Below are 26530 nucleotides of genomic sequence, written 5' to 3'. Positions count from 1 at the left end.
TTTGTAGTTCCATGATCCCATATCATCACATAGCCTATACCATGTCAATGTGTCTCCCTCCAAAGATAAAGGGAAGACCTTCTTATTTATAACATCATCGGGCATACCTGCAAGCTTAAATAATCCACAAACTTCATTCACATATATTAGGTGCTCATCAGGATGTAATGTTCCATCTCCTGCAAAAGGATTAGCTAGCAGTTTTTCTATCATACCCGGAGGAATTTCAAAGCAGACATTTCAATTTTCAGTAGGTTCAATAGGTTGAGTAGGTTGGGGAGCAACTCTTTGCTCTACTTGTCGGGGTGAAGATACCCTGAACAAGCCCCTCAAAGGATTACTTTCCATAGTAACAAGTGACAGTAAATTTCAGCACACTATATAAATATTTCCTTACCAAATTCCACCTACCAAAGGCGCTTCACTCCCCGGCAACGGCGCCAGAAAAGAGTCTTTATGACCCACAAGTATAGGGTATCTATCGTAGTCCTTTCGATAAGTAAGAGTGTCGAACCCAACGAGGAGCAAAAGGAAATGATAAGCGGTTTTCAGCAAGGTATTCTCTACAAGCACTGAAATTATAGGTAACAGATAGTTTTGTGATAAGATAATTTATAACGAGCAACAAGTAACAAAAGTAAGGTGGCCCAATCCTTTTTGTAGCAAAGGACAAGCCTGGACAAACTCTTATATAGAGAAAAGAGATCCCGAAGACACATGGGAATTATCGTCAAGCTAGGTTTCATCACGATCATATGATTCGCGTTCGGTACTTTGATAATCTGATATGTGGGTGGACCGGTGCTTGGGTGCTGTCCTTACTTGGACAAGCATCCCACTTATGATTAACCTCTATTGCAAGCATTCGCAACTACAACAAAAGTATTAAGGTAAACCTAACCATAGCATGAAACATGTGGATCCAAATCAGCCCCTTACGAAGCAACGCATAAACTAGGGTTTAAGCTTCTGTCACTCTAGCAACCCATCAGCTACTTATTACTTCCCAATGCCTTCCTCTGGGCCCAAATAATGGTGAAGTATCATGTAGTCGACGTTCACATAACACCACTAGAGGAGAGACAACATGCATCTCATCAAAATATCGAATGAATACCAAATTTACATGACTACTAATAGCAAGACTTCTCCCATGTCCTCAGGAACAAACGTAACTACTCACAAAGCATATTCATGTTCATAATCAGAGGGATTAATATGCATATAGGATCTGAACATATGAACTTCCACAAAATAAACCAACTAGCATCAACTACGAGGAGTAATCAACACTACTAGCAACCCATAGGTACCAATCCTAGACTTAGAGACAAGAATTGGATACAAGAGATGAACTAGGGTTTGAGAGGAGATGGTGTTGGTGAAGATGTTGATGGAGATTGACCCCCTCCCGATGAGAGGATCGTTGGTGATGACGATGGCGATGATTTCCCCCTCCCGGAGGGAAGTTTCCCTGCCAGAACAGCTCCGCCAGAGCCCTAGATTGGTTCCGCCAAGGTTCCTCCTCGTGGCGGCGGAGTCTCGTCCCGAAAGCTTGCTTATGATTTTTTCCTCAATGAAGGACTCCATATAGCAGAAGATGGGCATCAGAGGGCCACCAGGGGGCCCACGAGCCAGGGGGCGCGCCCAGGGGGTAGGGTGCGCCCCCACCCTCGTGGCCAGGGTGTGGCTCCCCTCTGGAACTTCTTGCGCTCAGTATTTTTTATATATTCTGAAAATGACTTCCATGAAGTTTCAGGACTTTTGGAGCTGTGAAGAATAGGCCTCTAATACTTGCTCCTTTTCCATCCTAGAATCCCAGCTGCTGGCATTCTCCCTCTTTATGTAAACCTTGTAAAATAAGAGAGAATAGGCATAAGTATTGTGGCATAATGTGTAATAACAGCCCATAATGCAATACATATCTATATAAAAGCATGATGCAAAATGGACGTATCAAGTGCCTATTCTTGATGGAGAGTATTTTCATGAGTGGAAAAATGAGATGCTTGATATCTTCAATGAATATCATTTGACCAAGTACATTACTACTCCTTGTGCTCACATTGTTGATCCTTTGCATCCTACCCTTGATGACTCTATTGACATGATCCATAATCTTAGAACGGTCAATTTAATCACTAGAGGTTTGCCTAGAAACTTGCTTGCTAGCTTGCCTACTTTTGATTGTGCCTACACCTTATGGAGATTTCTTGAGGAACAATTCCCAAATTATTCCTTGAAAATTCTAGATGAGATTCTTCATAAGTCTATTTCCTTGAGTAAGATGAGTTCTAATGATCCCAAGTTTGGTGATTGCTTATTTGAGCTTACTAATCTTACGAGTGCAAAAGGAGATGTTGGAATTATTAGCAATATCGTTTCTGAAGTCATTAGAATCCATAGAGATGAACATTGTTACGGTCATACTTCTAATGAATTACCCTCTCTAGGAGTTGATCCATCACATGATGATGTTGAACATGGATACTATGATGAGGATGATGATAGTGACTATGATCTTGATGATGCGATGAGACACTTTGGTCTTATGGCTAATCTTCGCGGCTACATGGCTGGAGGAAAGGAATGGGTCCTTGATAGTGGATGTACTAATCATATGACCAGAGACAAAGATATGTTTCGTGAGCTTGCTGAAAACAACGGCCCTCGAAAGTATGTCACTTTCGGTGATAACTCAAAGGGTAAGGTGGTTGGCCTTGGTAAGGTGGCCATCTCACATGATAGCTCCATACAAAATGTTATGCTTGTTGAATCTCTTGGCTACAATTTACTTTCCGTATCTAGACTTGCTGACTTTGGTTTCAATGTCCTATTTACTGAAGTAGATTGCCAAGTGTTTCGTAGAGATAACCATAAAATGGTCTTTACCGGTATACGTAGAGGTGATCTTTACATTGTTAATTTCACTAAAAAGGCTCAACCTAGAACTTGCTTAATTGCTAAATCTTCTAAAGGCTGGTTGTGGCATAGAAGGCTAGGTCATGTGGGCATGCGAAATCTTGATAAGCTAATTAAAGGTGATCATATCCTTGGAGTAAAAGATGTTATATTTGACAAGGATAGACTTTGTAGTGCTTGTCAAGCAGGAAAACAAGTTGGAGGAAGTCAGCCCATGAAGAACATTATGACCACGAGAAGACAGCTCGAGCTACTTCATATTGATCTTTTTGGTCCCAATGCCTATAAAAGTCTCGATGGTAACTCATTCGGTCTGGTTATAGTTGATGATTTTTCAAGATTTACGTGGGTGTTCTTTCTTGATGATAAATCAAAGGTCCAAAAGATCTTCAAGAACTTTGCTAGGAAGGCCCAAAATCAATTTGAAGTGAAGATCAAGAAGGTTCACAGCGACAATGGAACGGAGTTCAAGAACGCAAATGCGGATACCTTTCTTGACGAAGAAGGGATCTCACATGAGTTCTCGGCTACGTACACACCTCAACAAAATGGAGTTGTTGAGAGGAAGAACCGAACTCTTATTGAGATGGCTAGAATGATGCTTGATGAGTACAAGACTCCAAAACACTTTTGGGCGGAAGCGGTTGAGATAGCTTGTCATGCAACAAATCGCTTGTATCTTCACAAGCTACTCGGCAAGACGGCATACGAGCTCCTCACCGGTAACAAACCCCAAGTTGGATACTTTCGAGTATTCGGCTCAAAGTGCTACATTCTTGATCAGCATCGTCGTTCTAAATTTGCTCCTAAATCTCATGAAGGTTTCCTACTTGGTTATGGCTTAAACTCTCACAGTTACCGGGTCTACAACAATTTCACCCGAAAGGATGAAGAGACGGTAGATGTGAAGTTTGATGAATCTAACGGCTCGCAAGTAGAGCAATTGCCAATTGATGCAGGAGACAAAGACCCTTCGGAAGCAATTCAAGACTTTTCTATTGGCAAGATTCATCCAACGGAGGTGAAGGAGAGTACCTCGTCCGTCCAAGTGGAAGCTTCCACCTCACGACAAGGTGAACCAAGAGTTGACTTGGAAGCATCCACGAGTGGGATACACCAAGACGAAGAAAACAAGGACGTACACCAAGATGAACCTCATCAACCTCCTTCTCCACCACAACAAGAGAACGGCAACGTCAATAATGAAGAAGGCCAAGAAGAAGAAGAACAAGATGAAGAAGATGTTCCACCCCGACCCAAGAAAAAGCTTCCACGAGTTCGAGAAAGAGTCGCCAAAGACCATCCCATCGATCAAATCTACAATGATATCCAAACCGGGAGAATCACTCGCTCTAAAACTTGTTTGGCTAACTTTTGTGAACATTATTCATTCATCTCTAGTATTGAACCTATGAAGGTTGAAGAAGCATTGGAAGATCTGAATTGGATAAATGCCACGCATGAAGAGCTACACAACTTTGAGAGAAATCAAGTGTGGACATTGGTCGAGAAGCCCGACAACAACCACAACATCATCAGTACCAAATGGGTGTTTCGCAACAAGCAAGATGAAGATGGTCAAGTCGTCCGCAACAAAGCTCGTCTAGTCGCCCAAGGCTACACTCAAGTCGAAGGTATGGACTACGGTGAGACATATGCCCCCGTTGCTAGACTTGATTCCATCCGCATCTTACTTGCCTATGCTAATCACCATGATATCACTTTACACCAAATGGACATTAAAAGTTCTTTTATAAACGGTGAAATTGAGGAGGAAGTTTTTGTTAAACAACCTCCCGGCTTTGTCAATCCTAAGAAACCCGATCATGTTTACAAACTTCACAAAGCCCTTTATGGTCTTAAACAAGCTCCTAGAGCGTGGTATAAATGCTTGACCAAGTTCCTTATTGAAAAAGGCTTTGAAATTGGAAAAATAGATTCTACTCTTTTTACTAAAAGGGTTAATGGTGAGTTATTTGTATGCCAAATTTATGTTGATGATATCATATTTGGCTCAACTAACCCTCATTTTAGTGAGAAGTTTGGAAAGCTAATGTCGGAGAAGTTTGAGATGTCTATGATGAGTGAACTCAAGTTCTTTCTTGGTTTGCAAATCAAGCAAACTAAGGAAGGCACCTTTGTCTCTCAAACAAAGTACACCAAGGACTTATTCAAGAAGTTCAACATGCAAGAAAGCAAAGGTATGAAAACTCCCATGCCTACTAGTGGACATCTTGACTTTACTAAGGACGGTGAACCGGTTGATCAAAAAGTTTACCGCTCTATGATCGGTTCATTGTTATATCTATGTGCCTCTCGTCCCGATATTATGCTAAGTGTGTGCATGTGTGCACGATATCAAGCGGCCCCCAAAGAATGTCATCTTAAGGATGTGAAAAGGATAGTGAGATACTTAATACATACACCAAATTTTGGCATTTGGTATCCTAAGAGGTCGTCTTTTGATCTTGTTGGCTATTCCGACTCGGGCTATGCCGGAGACAAGGTTGATAGAAAGTCCACTTCGGGTACTTGTCAATTTCTTGGTAGATCTCTTGTGTCTTGGTCTTCCAAGAAACAAAACTCTGTATCCTTATCCACCGCAGAAGCGGAATACATTGCCGCCGGTTCATGTTGTGCTCAATTACTTTGGATGACCCAAACTCTTAAAGATTATGGGATCAATGTGAAACATGTTCCATTGCTTTGTGACAATGAGAGTGCTATTAAGATTGCTCACAATACTGTGCAACATTCTCGAACTAAGCATATTGAAGTCCGTCATCATTTCATTCAAGATCATGTTGCTAAAGGGGGCATTGATCTTAACCATGTTCGTACCGATAAGCAATTGGCGGATATATTCACCAAACCGCTTAATGAGAAAGTCTTTTGCCGTTTGAGAGGTGAATTGAACATCATTGATGCTTCAAACTTGGAGTAGGAACTCCATTTGGATACATGCAAGGCATGAATCTATGACAAATCCTTGATATTTCTCTTATGATGATATTCGTATGTCTTGGATATATTTGCACCCTTGCATGTTATCTAACCCTTGCAGGTACTCAGATGAATCTAAATCCATGAGATAGCAAGCCACTCACATCTTGAGCGATCTCTACATCACCAAGTCTCTACAATACGGTGGTTGATGACAAGGAAGAATGAAACCCTTCAACATATCCTTTGACAAATTATATGTATCAAATTTCATGATTGTCATGTTGGATACACAAGTGTTGTTCCTTGCAAAACTAACCCATGTAGGTAGATGAACTCAACTCCAAGTGGTGCTCCCAACCATTCTTGTGCCACATCAACCTTGAGCACCCCACGCAAGTTCAACTACATGATCAAGATCAACACCACCACCCAAGGTATGTCATTCCATCTTAGAGAAGCTTTACCTCAAGACATAGGTCAAAGCAATGCAACAAGATGTGAATACATCAAATGCTTAAACGAAAAATGGTAACCCTATTTTGAGCTTAAATGATGAGTATGACTTACGATCAAGTGTTCTTACTTGACTCCTCAGTCAATATACTCTAACATAGGTGACTTTGTCAGCGCCCAATTCTAGATGAAGTTCTCTAGTGTTTCCCTGAGTTTTTGCAAACTTCATCTAGATTTTCTTTTCTTTGTTTTGTTCTGCATTCCCTGCATCCAATTCCTTGCAAATCCTTGTGAGATCTTTCTTGTCTAGTGGGCTGAGGTGACAAGTGTTTTCTCTGTGATAAACTCGCTCACACTGGTTTGTTGTTTTTGGTCCAACCGAACTCTTTCGGTGCAACCAGAACACACCACTCGGTGCAACCGATTTCACTACAGGAAAGACAACTTGCCACTTGCTCCTGCATTCTTTTTGCTCTAGCTCCACTCAATGATTCTTGTCCTCTACCAGCATCACATTCGACTTGCTGCTTTGCTTTGTGACTCAAGGACCGAACCCATTTGTAACAAACATCGAGAAGATCCCTTCTTGGAAATTGATGTCAAAGGGGGAGAGAGAGATCACATCAAAGCTTAATCATTTCTATAGGGGGAGAGAGAATACTCAGGGGGAGAGAGTTATTCAATGAGAAAGAAGTATCACATCAAAGACCCCGGATGCTTGGTGTTCAAGAGGAGAGAAGTTACATGTCTTTAAGAGGGGAAAGACATGTTCATACTTGATTGTTTGCATTTTCTCTCTTTTTTTTTCTTTCGTTGCTCTGATTTTCTGTTCCCTATCTTCTCCCAGTATCCCAAGCAAGATTCAGGGGGAGCAAGACATCTAAGGGAAGGAAATCCTTGAATTCATTGCATATCTTTACCTTTGGGGACATGTCTATATCCAATAGAGTACTTAGTACTCACTCTCTACATGTCATCCCAGTCTTGATACTCTTGTGGTTTCTTTGTTTACTCTGGCTAGTAGATGTATCTGTGTTATCTAACCTTGTTTACTCAGGTTCATTCCTCCTAAGACAACTCAAGACCACAAGGTAAGTATATGCATCACACTCATGTGCATGAGGACATCTTGCTGATGTACATATTGTTTGCAAGAAAGACTCATGAGCATGTAGGTACATTTCCTATATTTACATCTTTTGCTCTAATGCATATAGCCAAGATACATGTAACACACTGCTTACTCTGTCATGCTATGCATTCACATGTTCTTATATTCCATATTTACATGATTGCATACATATAGGGGAGCCTATGCATGTTACATGTCTTTCCAAAGCTTTACTTGTTATTCTCTATATCTTTATCTAAAGCTTTGATGTACGTTGTCATCAATTACCAAAAAGGGGGAGATTGAAAGCACAAGTGCTCCCCGGGTGATTTTGGTAATTAATGTCAACATATCTCTTGTTGGACTAGTACTTTCATCTAACATATTTCAGATAAGTCCAACAGTGGAGTGGCATGGACTAGAGGATGTGGGACCCCTTCAAGATGATGAAGACAAATGATTGGCTCAAGCTCAAAGCTCAGGACTCTACATTTTTCATTTTAGTCACCCAAGATCACATTGAGTCCATAGGAAAGTCAATACTATTAATAGGGGATGAGGTGTTTCTTAATGGCTTGCTTGCTCAAAGTGCTTAGTGATATGCTCCAAAGCCCTCAACCACTTTGTCATATCCACATTTGTCCCAAACCAAAAGTCAAACTCGGCCCCATCGAAACTTTCGGTCCGGCGCCACCGAGTTCTCTTGACATAGCCACTGCCAGAAACCCTAATCAATTCGGTCTCAGCGATGGGATCTCGGTCTCGCTGAGATGGGCTTGCAAACTCTCTGTTGCCTATTGCATTAATTTCGGTCTCACCGAAACATGACATCGGTCCCATCGAGTTTGCTTGGCCAACTCTCTGTTTAGCTTATTACCAAATCGGTCCCACCGAATTTGTGTAATTGGTCCAACCGAGATGAGGCTTTACCCTAACCCTGGCACATCGGTCCCACCGAGTTGATCAAGTCGATCCCACCGAAAACTCTAACGGTCACATTATGAACTAAATCGGTCTGACCGAGTTGTATGATTCGGTCCCACCGAGTTTGGTGATTTGTGTGTAATGATTAGATTTTGTGTGGAGGCTATATATACCCCTCCACCCACTATTCAAAAAGAGAGAGTCATCAAAACATGCCTACACTTCCAACATTCATTTTCTGAGAGAGAACCACCTACACTTGTGTTGAGGTCAAGATACTTCATTCCAACCACATAAATCTTGATCTCTAGCCTTCCCCAAGTTGCTTTCCACTCAAATCATCTTTCCACCAAATCCTATCCTATGAGAGAGAGTTGAGTGTTGGGGAGACTATCATTTGAAGCACAAGAGGAAGGAGTTCATCATCAACACACCATTTGTTACCTCTTGGAGAGTGGTGTCTCCTAGATTGGTTAGGTGTCACTTGGGAGCCTCCGTCAAGATTGTGGAGTTGAACCAAGGAGTTTGTACGGGCAAGGAGATCGCCTACTTCGTGAAGATCTACCCTAGTGTGGCAAGTCCTTTGTGGGCGATGGCCATGGTGGGATAGACAAGGTTGCTTCTTCATGGACCCTTCGTGGGTGGAGCCCTCTGTGGACTCGCGCAACCGTTACCCTTCGTGGGTTGAAGTCTCCATCAACGTGGATGTACGATAGCACCACCTATCGGAACAACGCCAAAAATCTCCGTGTCTCCAATTGCGTTTGCACACTCCAATCCCATCCCTTTACATTCTTGCAACTTGCATGATTTACTTTTAGCTGCTCATATACTCTTGTCATGCTTGCTTGATATGTATTGTGAATGTTCAAACTTGTGCCAAAACTCCACTTCAACTTAAAGAAATTAAAGACTGCAACTTTTCTTGCTAAGAGTCTATTCACCCCCTCTAGACACCTCTTCTCGATCCTACACTAGATGGCTTCATCTCTCTCTCTCGTGATTCTCGACTCAATGGTCTCTTGGAGATGCATATGATGTAACTCTTTTGCGGTGTGTTTGTTGGGATCGATGAACTTCGAGTTTATGATCAGATCTATGTTTTTATATCCAGGAAAGTATTTGAGTTTCTATGATCTCTTTTATGCATGATCTCTTATAGCCTCATATTTCTTCTCCGATATTTGGGTTTTGTTTGGCCTACTTGATCTATTTATCTTGCAATGGGAAGAGGTGCCCGGTAGTGGGTTCGATCTTACGGTGCTTGATCCCAGTGACAGAAAGCGAACCGACACATATGTATCGTTGCTACTAAGGATAAAAAGACGAGATCTATATCTACCGCCATATAGATAAACGGATCTTGTCTACATCATGTCATCGTTATTCCATGAACTTAACACACTAGATGCATGCTGGATAGCAGTCGATGTGTGGAGTAATAGCAGTAGATGCAGGCAGGAGTCGGTCTACTAATCTTGGACGTGATGTCTATGTAATGATCATTGCCTGGATATCGTCATAATTATTTGAAGTTCTATCAATTTCCCAACAGTAACTTGTTCACCCACCGTTTGCTATTTTTCTTGAGAGAAGCCACTAGTGAAACCCACAGCCCCCTCTTATTTCTCATATATTTGCCTTGCGGTCTACTTTTTCCTTGCTTTTATTTTTAGATCTATTAAACCAAAAATACAAAAATACTTGCTGCACTTTATTTTATTTGCGGTCTATTTATCCAATCTATTACAACCTTTTTACCGTCATGCACCAATTTCTGGCGCCGTTACCCGAAAGGGATTGACAACCCCTTTAACACGCCGGGTTGCGAGGTGTTGTTATTTGTGTGCAGGGGCTGTTTATGTTGTGTTTGTTGGTTATCCTACTGGTTCGATAACCTTGGTTTCATAACTGAGGGAAATACCTACCACCGTTGTGCTGCATCATCCCTCCCTCTCCGGGGAAATACGGACGTAGTTCCAGCTGCCCTCAAGGAGAATTTCTGGCGCCGTTGACGGGGAGGATCTTCAATATAACCAGGTTCCTAATCACAAATCTCATCTCCTTAAAGTTTACATTATTCGCCATTTGCCTCTCGTTTTCCTCTCCCCCACTTCACAAAAATTTGCCGTTTTATTCGCCTCTCTTTTTCCGTTCGCCGTTTTCTCGCCATGTCTGATCTCAAAAGAGCTAAGGGTTTTCTCCCTAGTCTTAATGCTTTGGATAGCCCCTCTGTCCTCTCTAAGCTCATAAGCAATGATGCTATTGAAGGATCTACCGGGGTTGTTAAGGAAAATTTTAACCATTGTGATGAAGATGATCCCAGAATTTTTCGTTATTTACTTGATGAATCTTTGAAAGATGCTTGGGATAGGTTGTTGAGAATTCGAGCTAGCTATGTGCCCCAATATCAGATAGAGATATACTTGAAAAGTTTATATGAAGGTTTACCTTCTTCCTTCAAGCAAGTTTTAGATTCTATATTTGAAAACAGTTTTTTTAAGGAGATCCCGTTGATACTTTTGAGAAGATGAAAGCCATATTTGGGCACCCCAAAGGAGAAAGTGTTGAATCAACTACTCTTATGTGCTTTTATCAAAATGAAATAATTAAAGAGATGAAGGCTAGTTTAGATACGAATTTTCGCAACGTGCTTAATCTTTCTTCTTCTATCAATGGCCATGTGCTTTCACAAAATAGAAAATTAAATGCCATTGATAGAAAATTTCCCCTTTTTCTTTTCAAGGGACAAGGATGACAAAACTTAGATCCTTGTTTTATGCCTAGCTAAGGGCATAAAACTATAGCGCTTGTTGGGAGAAAACCCAATGAATAAATTTTATTTTTTCTTTTTGCTTCCTGTTCTTGTGTGTTTGCACAATTATGCTACTGTTATGATTGTGTTTTTTATGTTTTAATTAGTGTTTGTGCCAAATAAAGCCTTTAGGATCTTCTTGGGCAATAGTTGTTTGATCTTGCTGAAAAGAACAGAAAGTTTGCGTTCACAAAATTAATTTTCATTTTTTTACCAGAGAGCAATAAAATACCCATTCCAATTGTAGTAGATCAATATGAAAATTTCTCAGGCCGTCCTAATTTTTCAAAAAAATTGGAGTTACCAAAGTATTCAAAATAGTTAGATTGCTACAGACTGTTCTATTTTGACGGATTCTGTTTTCTTTGTGTTGTGTGCTTATTTTGATGGCTCTATGGTTTTCTTTGAGGAGTTTTTGCCATACAAAAGTTGGAATACATTAGATATAATACAAAAACAAAATATGAATTGGTTTGATACAACACTTATAGTAGTGGTTTATTATTCTTATACTCACGGATCTCATGAAGGTTTTTGTTGAGTTTTGTGTGATTAAAGTTTTCAAGTTTTGGGATGGATGAAGGAAGGATGTAAGAGCCTAAGCTTGGGGATGCCCCGGCATCCCAAGCTATTATCCAAGAATGAGCAACCAACTAAGACTGGGGATTCCCCCGAGTGGCATCCCCGCTTTCTTCCAACAACTATCGGTATTTTACTCGAGACTATATTTTTATTCGTCACATGATATGTGGTTTGCTTGGAGTGTCTTGTATGATATGTGTCTTTGCTTGTTTTATTTTGTGTTTTAAGTTATCAATCCTTGCTGGACACACATTTTTGAGAGATCCAAAATTATATCATGACTTTTTAGAATTGCTCTCTATGCTTCACTTAAATATTTTATGAGCTAGGACTTGCTCTAGTGCTTCACTTATATCTTTTTTAGCACGGTGTGCTTTGTTATTTTTGAAGAAATGCTCTCTTGCTTCACTTAGTTTTGTTTCAGAGTAGTAAAATTTTGAAGAAATTCTCTCTTGCTTCACTTAAATTATTTTGAGAGAAAGAAAATTTGTTATGCTCATGATATTCACTTATATTTGGTTGAGCTTATGAAAAGCAATTCATGAAAATTAGTGCCAAAGTGATAGATATCCAAGAAGGATAGAGTAAAGAAAATGTCATGAAGATCATTGGATAAAATAAACTTGATTCTTAGTAATAGTTTTGAGATATGATGATGTGATATGTGAGTTATGTTGATGAGTAATTGTGCTCTAGTAAGAATATTGGTGTTAAGGTTTGTGATTCCCTTTGCATGCACGAAAGTCAATAATCATGCAATGAAAATTATATCCTAGTTGTGGTGCATTATTCGGTGTTAATTATGCTTAATGCTTTCTTATGAGATTATTCGTTTCTTGGTTGGTCGCTTCCCAATCCTTTGCTAGCCTTCATTTTGCACTAAGTATGACCTCTACTTGTGCATCCAAAATCCTTTAAACCAGTTTTACCACATGAGTCCACTATATCTACCTATATGCGGTATTATTTTGCCGTTCTAAGAAAATTTGCCTGTGCCATCTCTAATTTTTAAAATAAACTTCTCTTTTCTGTGTTTGTTCCGCTCGCGGAACGGTGAGGGGTGGCTAATATTTTCCATGCTAGATGTGTTATTCTCAAGATGAGTGTTTATTCACTTGTCATTGCACGAGAGTAAGGCAACGGTATTAGGGATTCCCAGTCCCGAAATGCAAAAACAAAAATTAATTTACTTTATGTTGTCAAATAATAAATTCCTTGGGAAGTGTTGGTATGGAGGGCACCCGTGGATACGGTTAGCCATGGAAAGTGAAAGTTATGGTGGAAAAAGGAATAAACTTTATTTTCTATTTGGGAACCGCCTATGGCATATCTAGCATGGAAAGTGTTCGGAACTCTAAGTTGTTTTCGTTGGTGGGATGGATACACCTCCCAAAATGTTTTTATCTCAAATTTTTCGCTTTGAGCTCTGGCACCTCTAAAAAATCCCTACTTCCCTCTGTGAAGGGACTTTCTTTTACTTTATGCAATTTTTAGTTTGAAATCTGAGTCTCCATCTTCCCTCATAAAAGCACCAACTAGGAGGCAATATGATCGTGCTCAAGTATTGGGTGTAGTTAATATTCGAGTGTGTTTCATGAATGGATCAATGTTTGAGCATGATGGGCTAGGGATAACTTGTTTTAGCATTGATATTTTGAAAGACATGGTTGCTTGTTGATATGCTTGAGTATCTAAATTATTATATCAAAACTAGACTATTGCTTTGAATCACATAAAAGTCCAAATGTCCATGCTATAAAGAAAAGAATATGATATGACTTGATGAACAAACACTCCACATCAAAAATTCCGTTTTGATCACTTACCTACTCGAGGACGAGTAGGAGTTAAGCTTGGGGATGCTGATACGTCTCCAACGTATCTACAATTTTTGATTGTTCCATGCTGTTTTATTATCAATCTTGGATGCTTTATAATAATTTTATAATCATTTTATATCATTTTTTGGTACTAACCTATTGACATAGTGCCAAGTGCCAGCTGCTGTTTTTTCCATGTTTTTTACATCGCAAAAAATCAATACCAAACGGAGTCCAAATGCCACGAAACTTTACGTAGATTTTTTATGGGTCAGAAGGAAGGCAATGGGCCCTGGTTGCACCTGGGTGGTGCCACGAGGGGGGCACAACCCACCAGGGCACCCCGAGCGGGGCACAACCCACCAGGGCGTGCCCTGGTGGATTGTGCCCACCTCGGGTGCCCCCCGAACCGCCTCTTTACTCTATAAATACCCCAAAAATACCAGAACCCCAGGGGAGTCGATGAAATATTCATCCAGCCGCCGCAGAGTCCAGAAACACCAGTTCCAATCTAAACACCATCTCGAATGGGGTTCACCACCTCCATTGGTGCCTCTCCGATGATGCATGAATAGTTCTTTATAGACCTTCGGGTCTGTAGTTAGTAGCTAGATAGCTTCATCTCTCTCTTGATTCTCAAAACAATGGTCTCTTGGAGATCCATATGATGTAACTCTTTTGCGGTGTGTTTGTTGGGATCAATGAACTTCGAGGTTATGATCAGATCTATGTTTTTATATCCATGAAAGTATTTGAGTTTCTTTGATCTCTTTTATGCATGATCTCTTATAGCCTCGTATTTCTTCTCCGATATTTGGGTTTTATTTGGCCAACTTGATCTATTTATCTTGCAATGGGAAGAGGTGCCCGGTAGTGGGTTCGATCTTACGGTGCTTGATCCCAGTGACAGAAAGGGAACTGACACGTATGTATCGTTGCTACAAAGGATAAAAAGATGAGATCTATATCTACCGCCATATAGATAAACGGATCTTGTCTACATCATGTCATCGTTCTTATTGCATTACTCCGTTTTTCCATGAACTTAATAAACTAGATGCATGCTGGATAGCGGTCGATGTGTGGAGTAATAGTACTAGATGCAGGCAGGAGTCTGTCTACTAATCTTGGACGTGATGCCTATTTAATGATCATTGCTTGGTGTGGGAACCCGAAAATTATTTCCAGACCCTCCTGTGTATATTTGTCAATCCAGGATCAACTTGACAACACAGCGAAATGGTATCATTGCAGAACATTAAAATAAGTATAAGTTTAATAACTCTTGCCACAAGGCATACATAGTGAAATGTCTCATGACATTTATTACAACCAGAAACACAATGGAATATATAAATACGTAGCGACTCCATCTCAACCACAGGCAGTCGATGTAGTCAACGCGTCCTCACTCCTCAGGATCATCATAATAGTCGTAGTCGACGCCCTCGTCTTCATAGATCTCTGTTGTTCAACAAATGTATTGCCATGAGTACATTACGTACTCAACATGCCTCCCACGGGGAAGGACCTAATAGCTACATGTGGCTTCAAAGGAAGGCTGTATGGCTCAATTTGCATAAAGCTAATTTTGTTTGACAAATAAAGTAGTTGGATAAAAGTTGTTTTACATGAAAACATGTTTTATCTCCAGAACAACTTTCATCAAGTGAGGATCCTCGATCAACTCACATCCTTCATAGGTTTCAAGAATAGGGACAAAGTGGGAATAAGCAAGACAGGTCCTGTATGTCAAGAAAGATCATGTGTTATCCATGACCGTGGACACGGCTATTCGAATAGTTTTACACTCTGCAAAGGTTGTACAATTTACCCACACGACACAATCCCGACTTGTTGCCACTAGCCGTCGCTAGCGTAGTACACCATCTGGTATACCGGCAGGGAGATTGTGACGAGGTCTTTGGACTAGATCCCCAAAAATGTGACATGCCCACCGGGTCTGGCACACGGTACTGAGAGTACATCCTCAAATCGGTCCCCCCATCTGTGCCGAGGATACTTCTCGCAAGGCAGCTATCCCATCTGCGGTACGGCGACATCGACACCTAAGGCTGACTAGCTTACTTGACCAAGCTAGTGCCCGTATAGCATGTGGTTGTACAGTTATCACAATCTTCAAATCCAAGACTTATTAGGCCTCATGCGGCACGGATGACTGATTGCCCCCTTCAACTCGTGAAGGGCAGCCAATCGCTCCTTCAATCCTAGATTCAGCTGTTGCCCGCACCAGTATTAAGATGGTACGTTTCACCCAGAGTAGAAGAGGATAGAGAGGGTCAACAAGGGCCAACAAGCCTAGCTCAGCATTAAGTTTCAACTGTCAATGACTCAGAGGTCATTCAACAAGGTACCTATAGGGTGATAAGCATGGCTAAGCATTTCTATTCTACCGGAATTATATACTTCTACTCAGGTGTCAAGTAAATAGGCGACAAGCGAATCAGGGTAATGTGTCAATCGACACGCTTGCTACAAGAATTAAAATAGCATGCACATATCAACAATAAAACACAATGCAATTTTGTAGACCATAGGATAAGTATGATCAAAGAAGGAGGCATGCCTTTGTTGTCGAGTCCCCCGTTTCCTTCTTCCTCGTAGTGCTCCTCTCCCGTACCGTCGCCTCCTACTCATATAACGGCGAAGCACAATAAATAACAAGCAATAAAATCCAAATAACATCCAATTGAAATAACAATATAGCAAGGATTGGTAGAAAGATGTGGATGGATATGGAGATTTCGAAGGAGGTAGATCGATTGATGATGAGTAGAGGGATTGAATGGATTGGTTGGGTGTAGGTTTATCCGGACTAAGTAAAACTCGGCCATCATGTCTAACGTTCTAAACAACAATATGCTAACTGAACTTTGATAGTGCCCAATACAAATACTTTGGCTAACTATAAAGAAAAGACAAAATAATGACTGACGTGACATAAACACAAAACAATAACTATCCTATGCATTTGAACGACACGACTCGACATAGCATGGCAATACAAATTTACCCACAAATCAATATTTAGATAAAATCTACTATTTATAATGGTTAAAACATCAACTATAGAATTTAACAACAAGCATCTTAAAAGTCAACCAAGCTACTTCCTAAACAAACTAGTTAAGTTATAAAACATCAAACAATAGCACAACCTAAAGAAATGCTAAAACATAATAGTCACAAATCATGTAGCACTAATTAAAATAATCTAGATATATATGAAGCAAAAGGATCAACAATAATCTAGTCATAGCATGATCAACTCTTGTAACAAAAATCATGCACATGATATGACTCACAACACCACCTAGACTCAATCAAACTAATTTAAATAATAATTCTACAAACATTCCGAAACTAAACTGGAACATAAATATTGCTACGCATGACAATATTATCTAGAAAGTATGCATGCATATACTATGTCTATGAAAAAATAAAAGTAAAAATTATCGCACTTCACTAACATGCATCAAAATAATAATTGTAAAACTAGTTTTAGAAATTCTATGACCAATTCTAATATATCCTAGAATCACTCAACAATATTTAGGACAAACCCTAAGCATGCTACGGACATGACAATAAGACATAAACAATTTTGCATGGTTACTTACATAAAACATCATACGCACTTGACAAAAAAACACAATTAAACATCTACTCAAACAAAACAATTAACTCACTCCTAGCATCATCGAAATGGCTTATGGGTTTAACATTGGTTTAGGGTCACCGAGTAGTCGTTGGAGATGGAACCGGTGGTGTTGAGCGCGCGAGAGCTGGTGCGCGTCGTCATCATCGTCCGAACTCCGGTGATGAAGAGATGGTGGGGAGTGATGCTCCTAGTGACGAGAAAGCACCGGGACACGGAAGGACATAGCGGACGATCGACGAGTGACGTCGACGTCAGTCCCGAATAGAGCAGTGGCACGGCTCCATTGCGCGCGCGGCCAATGATTGCCAACGACTGGGAAATGATGTCTAGGAGGTAGGCTTTGGCAAGGGGATTCTGTTGGTGGAAGGAATTGGACTAGGATGCTCACCTTAGGCGACGGTAGTCGAAGAACAGCAGAGATGGGGCTGTATTGCGGGGTGGATTACGAGTGATTGGAAAGGAATTGGAGGATGTGATGATGGGGCTTTTATGGAGGTGCTCCTGGCGCACGTCGTGACGCGAAGGGTCTGCCGAATGGTAGCCGGAGGAGGGAGATCAGGAGGTGAATGCCATTGTTGGGCCAATAACTTCGTCAGTTACTTGCATCAGATTAAACGCATCATGAGTGGAGCTATTAGATTGAACGGACTCGTCATTGAGTGGGGAGTAATTCTTGTGTTGATGACGAATGGAAACGGTGAAGGGGTTAATGGGATTTGAAGGAAAAAAGAAGAGGCAGCCATGGAGTTTCTTCTCTGTAACATGTACGTGCACGCATGCGGAAGGGAGATGACGCTTCGTTCCCTAGCCGGCTGGGCCTCGCGGCTGCTGCTGCTAGCGGGGCCTAGTGGTTGCTGTTGCTGACTGGAATGGGCCTTCGCTGCCCCTCACGCTGGGTGGCTTGGCCATGTTCGTTGACTGGCTGGGCAGATTTTGGGTTAGAAAGAGAGAAAAAAATGGAGAAAGAACGGTCCAGTGCATACTTGAATGGGAGTGATTAGCTTTGGTGCATATGTGAGATACCAACGATGTGCTAGGCTATGATACATGTATTGGTTCAAGGACCAAAAAATTAAAGGAGAGAGAAGAAAATAAAATCAATATTATATAATATTGATTTCTTTTACTAGAATTGCTACAAGAGGAACCGAAACAAATACACTAAAAAGTCTGCAAGAATCCAAGAAATCAAAGTAACAAAAAAAAGTAAGAAGAACTTAAATGAAATATTACAAATGAATAAATCGACTCAGGATATTACGGAAAAAAATTTCCACCTGACATGTGATAAATTAATTCCAAAAAACTTGGTATTCATTTGAGCAATCTCCAAAATATATAATTAAATATTACGTTGCAACATCCCTTGGCTTAGAAAAAAGTTGAACTCTCGAAAAATCAGGATGTTACAACTCTACCCCCCTTACAAGGAATCTCGACCCCGAGATTCAGAGCTAAGAGAAAAGATTTGGGAACTCCTCCCTGAGGTCGTCTTCTCGCTCCCAAGTTGCTTCCTTCTCGGAGTGATTGCTCCACTGCACCTTGCAAAGTTTGATCACCTTTCTCCTTGTGGTTCGTAGCTGCTCATCAAGGATCTTGATAGGATACTCTTCATATGTCAGGTCATCCTTGACTTCTATGTTGTCCAGTGAAGTCTTTTGCACCTCTTCCTCGGGTTTCTTCAAACACTTCTTCAACTGTGACACATGGAAAACATTGTGCACATTTGACAACTTCTCTGGGAGTGCCAACTGATAGGCTACCTCTCCACATCGAGCGGTAATCCCAAACGGACCAATGTAGCGGGGCGCTAGCTTACCCTTGATTCCAAATCGACGCATTCCACGTAGTGGAGATACCTTTAGGTACATATCATCTCCTATCTTGAATGATATGTCATGACGACGTTTATCTGAATAAGCCTTCTGTCTAGACTGGGCTGCCTTCAACCTTTCTTGAATCATTTTCACTTGCTTGTCCGCCTCTTCCAACGTGTCAGGACCAAACACTTCGTTTTCACCTACTTCATGCCAGTTAAGAGGTGTACGACACTTTTGTCCATATAAAGCCTCAAAAGGAGCCATCTTTATACTTGCTTGATAACTGTTGTTATAAGAAAACTCAGCATAAGGAAGACTCTTATCCCAACTACGCTGATAAGTCAAAGCACAAGCTCGAAGCATGTCTTCAAGAATTTGGTTTACCCATTCCGTTTGTCCATCAGTCTGTGGGTGATACGCTGTACTGAAATCCAACCGAGTTCCTAGAACTTCATGTATTTTCTTCCAAAGCCGCGAGGTAAACTGAGTACCTCGATCTGACACTATCCTCTTAGGAACTCCATGTGCACAAATGATTCTTGCGATATACAACTCTGTGAGCTTCTCTCCACCACAGGTAGTCTTTACTGGAATGAAATGAGCTGACTTGGTCAATCTGTCCACTATGATCCAAATAGAATCAAATCCAGAAGATGTCCTTGGAAGGCCTGTGATAAAGTCCATTCCAATCTCTTCCCATTTCCACACTGGAACCTTAAGTGGTTGTAGTAGTCCCGCGGGCTTTTGAGGCTCCGCCTTGACCCTTCGACATACATCACACTGTGAAACATACTCAGCAATTTCTCACTTCATACTAGACCACCAAAAACTACCCCGAAGATCATTATACATCTTTGTACTTCCAGGGTGTATTGAGTATGCTGACTCATGAGCTTCCTTCATGATCGTGTCCTTGATATCCTTTTGGTCTAGCACCAACAAACGGTCTCGAAACCATGTGCTTCCACCCTCGTCCTCTATATAGTCGGGTGCTTCACCCAATTTGATTTTCTCTCGAATCTCTGCAATTCCCTTGTCTTCTTTCTGCGCTTCTCGCACCTGATCTTGGAGAGTAAACTTGACCTCTAACATTTCACCATTTTCAGCAAGGCTCACATACAGATTCATCTTTTGAATTTCCTCATAAAGTTGTGGCGCTTCCTTCTGAATCATCACATTGTTGACATAAACTTTCCTGCTTAGTGCATCAGCTACGACATTGGCTTTACCAGGATGGTAGTTAATGTTCAGATTATAGTCCTTGATCAAATCTAGCCACCTTCTCTGTCTGAGATTCAAATCTGGTTGTGTGAAAATGTACTTCAAACTCTTATGATCTGAGTATATCTCACACCTATTTCCGATAAGGTAGTGCCTCAAAAGTTTTCAAGGCATGCACTACGACAGCTAATTCTAAATCATGTGTGGGATAGTTAAGCTCATGAGGGCATAGCTGTATCGATGAATAAGCTACAACCTTTCCTTGTTGCATAAGCACACATCCCAAACCTTGCTGAGAAGCATCGCAATAAACCTCAAAATCTTGCTGCATATCTGGCAATACCAATACTGGACCAGTTGTCAACCTCCTCTTGAATTCTTGGAAACTCGCTTCACAAGCTTCTGACCACTCAAACTTTTTATCCTTCTTTAACAACTGAGTCATAGGTCTAGCTATTCGGGAAAAATCTTCAATGAACCAACGGTAATACCCGGCTAGTCCAAGGAAACTGCGTATTTCTAACACATTCTTGGGTTGCTTCCAACTGAGTACTGATTCCACTTTTGCTGGATCCATGGCAACTCCTTCGGCTGAGATGACATGTCCTAGAAAGTCCACTTGTTTCAACCAGAATTCGCACTTACTAAATTTGGCATAGAGTTGATGAGCCCTTAACCTCTCCAAAACTACTCGAAGGTGTTTCTCGTGCTCTTCTTCACTCCGGGAATAGATCAGAACATCATCGATGAACACAACAACAAACTTATCCAGGCAATCCATGAATACGCTGTTCATGAGATACATGAAGTAAGCTGGTGCATTTTTGAGTCCAAATGACATTAACAAAAACTCATAGAGACCATATCGAGTGACAAAGGCGGTCTTTGGAACATCTTGCGGGCGAATCTTCAACTGGCGGTATCCTGATCGGAGATCTATTTTGGAAAACACACGTGCTACCTTCAACTGTTCAAACAAGTCATTAATCCTTGGCAGGGGATACTTATTCTTAATAGTTGCTGCATTCAGTGCTCGGTAATCCACACACATGCGCATGCTACCATCTTTCTTTTTCACAAATAGTACAAGTGTGCCCCATGGTGATGTGCTCGGCCTAATATAACCCTTCTCTTCTAACTCCTGAATTTGCTTCTTCAACTCAGCTAATTCATTCACTGTCATCTTATAAGGTCTCTTTGCAATAGGAGCGGTGCCCGGTATTAACTCAATGACAAACTCAATCTCACGGTCTGGTGGCAATCCAGGCATTTCTTCCGGAAAGACATCTGGATATTCCTTCACCACTTGAACATCCTCCAAAGTTAACTCCTTCACTTTGTTCAGCATGCAATCAACCTCGGGTTGAGGTGCAATCCTACTTTGGTATTCCACAGTGGCCCCTTCAGTGCTTGTTAATGTAATAGAGGTCCTAGCACAATCTACAAATGCCTTATGTTTCCTTAACCAATTCATTCCTAAAATGATATCCAAACCTTTGGAGTCTATCAAGATAAGATTTGCTAGGAACTCTACCCCTTCTATAACTATAACCACTTTAGGACACTTCTGCCCAGTCCTTAAAATACCCCCAGGTGATTGCACTACCATTTGCAAGTTCAAACCCTCAGTTCGAAAATGATGTTTTTCAGCAAAACTCCTTGAAATGAACGAATGAGAAGCTCCAGTATCAAAAAGTACTGAACCGTAATATGAGTTGATCGGCAACATACCAAGAACAACATATGGTGACTCTTGAGCCTGCTCGATGGTGACATGATTGACCCTTCCACGTCCTGATGCATGAGGTGCACCCCCTGGTGTATTGAGAATGCATCGGCCATGTCCAGCTGCAGGTGTCTTAGCTGCAGAACCCAAGTTGAACTTCACTGGAGTGGGACCCGTGTTCTTGTTGGGACATGCAATAGCAAAGTGACCCTCTTGCCCACAACTGAAGCATGCCTTTCCAGCTGTATTAGCATGATTACCTCCCACTTCAGCTCGTGGAGTCTTATATGCATTTGGCTGATAGGTGTTGTTGGGCCTTGATGGCTTGACATACTGTGCACGATAGCCAGGATGATGACCAATCTTCTGTTGGGAGCTACCTGCCCCATGGTGATTCTATGGTGCTCTACGCTTGCGGTGCTCCTCTAACTCCCTCCTTTAGTTCTCCTGGAGTATAGCCTTGTTGACAAGTGCTTTAAAGGTAAGGAAATCATGAGATAGCAGCCCGTCCTTCAACCCAGGGTTCAGCCCCTTCAAAAACTTGGCAGTCTTGTCAGCTTCAGTTGGAATATCTACCCTTCCATAACGTGCCAGCTGCGTGAAACGACTCAGATATTCCGACACTGTCATCTTTCCTTGAGTAAGAGCTCGGAACTCATCCCTCTTCAGCTCCATGATGCCCGCAGGAATATGTGTGGTGCAGAAAGCTTCTGCAAACTCATTCCAAGTGATAGTTTGGGCATCCTCATGAGCTTCACAATAATTCTCCCACCAATCTGTAGCCACACCCTTGAGCTGGTGTGCCGCAAACTTGACACGATTTTCCGCGGTGCAATTGGCCAAGTTGAGTGTCTTCCTGATGTCCTTCAACCAATCATCAGCATCAAGTGGGTCTGCTGATCCCTCAAAAGTTGGCGGTTTTGCCCTCATGAACTCAGCAAATCCTGACTGTGGTGGTTGACCCTGATTCTGGTTCGCAACATTGGCGGCAAGCTGCTGAAGTATCTGTGTTTACATCAACATCATCTGTGCCATATTGGGTGGCGGCGGCGGTGATGGCACATCATCTCCTCCAGAGTCAGAGTCGGTATCATGGACATGTCCCTCCTCAAAGTTTTCTTCAAAGACCTGTTCCTCAAAACCTGGTCCATGACCGCGTCCACGTCCACGACCGCGACCACGTCCGCGTGCTCCATGGCCACGACCTCCGCGATTAGCATCCATCCTATTGGCCTCCCGGTGTTAGAATAGAAGAGAGGGAAATATCTAACCCATAAACCCAATATGATAACAAAAGAATAATAAAACCAGCAACTGAACTCCAGAGAAAACTCCAATTAAAACACTCAAGCATGAAAGTACTGGATAACATAGTAGCTATACCACGTATATCGGTATAGTCTACCATGGACATAACAAACATGAAAATAACTAACGTTCACTCACATCATCAAAGATATCGCTCATGGTTCCTATAGTCCATCTACTCGCTGAGATCTCCATCATACTGGTGGGTAGGTGCTGGCGCAAAGCGAAGCCCGGATGGTGGTGATGCGGTCCCCTCTGGCGTAGCAGGAACTCTCTCCTCAGGCTCAGTCTCCTCCTCGGTGTCGTCGAGCTGCTGCTCGCAAGTCGGTGGCACTGGAGGTGCAGGCGGTGCTGAAGGTGCAATGGCGCGACGTGTCAGGCAACGCTTCTTTGCTAGAGCGCTCTTCTTTGTCCGTGTTATCCTGATCCGTGGATGAAGCCTCTGGCGTGGAGGAGGTGTAGGGTCCTCTGGTGGCATCTCCTGCCGGTCACCATTCTCCATGGCGAGCATAGCGTTCGTCGCGATGATACCCTGTTCTACAACTACCTCGGCGGCCTCCCGTGCTTCATGGGCAGCGGCTAAGGAAGTGTTCGCCTCCACCAATCTCTCCTCAAGTATCTCCACACGCTCCTGGTAAAACTCTAAGCGTTGATGGTTCTCCTCCAACATAGTCGTAGTCATAGCAAGGTTTTGCTCAAGTCCAAGGGTAAGTGAAGCCATACGAATGATCGTGGGATCATCCTCCTCCATGTACCCCAAGTTCTGCTGAATTGCTCTGTCCCCAATACGGAAAGTGAAGTACCGGAATGGGGTGTGCCTCAGCTCGTCTTGATGAAGTCCGGCTATCCGATGCATCGCCTGATGAACAACTCCAATGACAGCATCAAAGAAATCTTCTCCATCATATGTGTATCGGTAACTGCTGGTTTGTTCCTCCATCCTCGGATACACCACCAAGTTGACCTTGAAACGTTCCTCGCCCCGATCATGCGATAGGAGTGTCCGGAAACCTTTGGATCCTGGTTGAAGCCCAAGCATGTGAGCATGTCCCGAAACTGTCGACCGAGGTTGCCAAAGTGCTCAATCCGGCATGAGGATGATATCACCATCTACATATTTGAGTAAGATGAGAATTAGTACACAATTTAATAAGAGAAAATAGAAGCAAAATACTAGAAAATTTATAAAATAATATTTTATAAAATAATTCCTAAGGCTTTCCATTTCTAACTAAGGCCACGTTACTAGGTCGGCGTCGGCTCTGATACAACTTCTGTGGGAACCCGGAAATTATTTCCAGACCCTCCTGTGTATATTTGTCAATCCAGGATCAACTTGACAACACAGCGAAATGGTATCATTGCAGGACATTAAAATAAGTATAAGTTTAATAACTCTTGCCACAATGCATACATAGTGAAATGTCTCATGACATTTATTACAACCAGAAACACAGCGGAATATATAAATACGTAGCGACTCCATCTCAACCACAGGCAGTCGATGTAGTCAACGTGTCCTCACTCCTCAGGATCATCATAATAGTCGTAATCAACGCCCTCGTCTTCATAGATCTCTGTTGTTCAACAAAAGTATTGCCATGAGTATATTCCGTACTCAACATGCCTCCCACGGGGAAGGACCTAATAGCTACATGTGGCTTCAAAGGAAGGCTGTATGGCTCAATTTGCATAAAGCTAATTTTGTTTGACAAATAAAGTAGTTGGATAAAAGCTGTTTTACATGAAAACATGTTTTATCTCCAGAACAACTTTCATCAAGTGAGGATCCTCGATCAACTCACATCCTTCATAGGTTTCAAGAATAGGGGCAAAGAGGGAATAAGCAAGACAGGTCATGTACGTCAAGAAAGATTCATGTGTTGTCCATGACCGTGGACACGACTATTCGAATAGTTTTACACTCTGCAGAGGTTGTATACTTTACCCACACGACATAATCCCGACTTGTTGCCACTAGCCGTCGCTAGCGTAGTACACCATCTGGTATACCGGCAGGGAGATTGTGATGAGGTGTTTGGACTAGATCCCCCAAAAATGTGACATACCCACCGGGTCTGGCGCACGGTACTGAGAGTACGTCCTCAAATCGGTCCCCCCATCTGTGCCGAGGATACTCCTCGCAAGGCAGCTATCCCATCTACGGTACGGCGACATCAACACCTAAGGCTGACTAGCTTACTTGACCAAGCCAGTGCCCATATAGCATGTGGTTGTACTGTTATCACAATCTTCAAATCCAAGACTTATTAGGCCTCATGCGGCACGGACGATTGATTGTCCCCTTCAACTTGTGAAGGGCAGCCAATCGCTCCTTCAATCCTTGATTCAGCTATCGCCCGCACCAGTATTCAGATGGTAAGTTTCACCCAGAGTAGAAGAGGATAGAGAGGGTCAACAAGGGCCAGCCGGCCTAGCTCAGCATTAAGTTTCAACTGTCAATGACTCGGAGGTCATTCAACAAGGCACCTACAGGGTGATAAGCATGGCTAAGCATTTCTACTCTACTGGAATTATATACTTCTACTCAGGTGTCAAGTAAATAGGCGACAAGCGGATCAGGGTAATGTGTCAATCGACACGCTTGCTACGAGAATTAAAATAGCATGCACATAGCAACAATAAAACTCAATGCAATTTTGTAACCCATAGGATAAGTATGATCAAAGAAGGAGGCATGCCTTCGTTGTCGAGTCCCCCGTTTCCTTCTTCCTCGTAGTGCTCCTCTCCCGTGCCGTCGCCTCCTACTCGTAGTAACGGCGAAGCACAATAAATAACAAGCAATAAAATCCAAATAACATCCAATTGAAATAACAATATAGCAAGGATTGGTAGAAAGATGTGGATGGATATGGAGATTTCGAAGGAGGTAGATCGATTGATGATGAGTAGAGGGACTGAATGGATTGGTTGGGTATAGGTTTATCCGGACTAAGTAAAACTTGGCCATCATGTCTAACATTCTAAACAACAATATGCTAACTGAACTTTAATAGTGCCCAATACAAATACTTTGGCTAACTATAAAGAAAAGACAAAATAATGACTGACGTGACATAAACACAAAACAATAACTATCCTATGCATTTGAACGACACGACTCGACATAGCATGGCAACACAAATTTACCCACAAATCAATATTTAGATAAAATCTACTATTTATAATGGTTAAAA

General features: G+C 41.9%; 1 pseudogene; it reads right to left on the bottom strand.

Annotated features, from left to right (window-relative positions):
* Positions 1-14981: 14981 nt before the first annotated feature.
* On the bottom strand, positions 14982-22700 carry LOC147984491 (uncharacterized; annotated as a pseudogene).
* Positions 22701-26530: the final 3830 nt, after the last annotated feature.

Source organism: Triticum urartu, chromosome 2A (genome assembly GCF_056163025.1).
Source record: "Triticum urartu cultivar PI428250 chromosome 2A, HENAU_Tu73, whole genome shotgun sequence".
Lineage (NCBI taxonomy): Eukaryota > Viridiplantae > Streptophyta > Magnoliopsida > Poales > Poaceae > Triticum > Triticum urartu.
The sequence above is the reverse complement of the archived record's forward strand: the minus strand, read 5'-3'. Positions and strand labels throughout refer to the sequence as shown.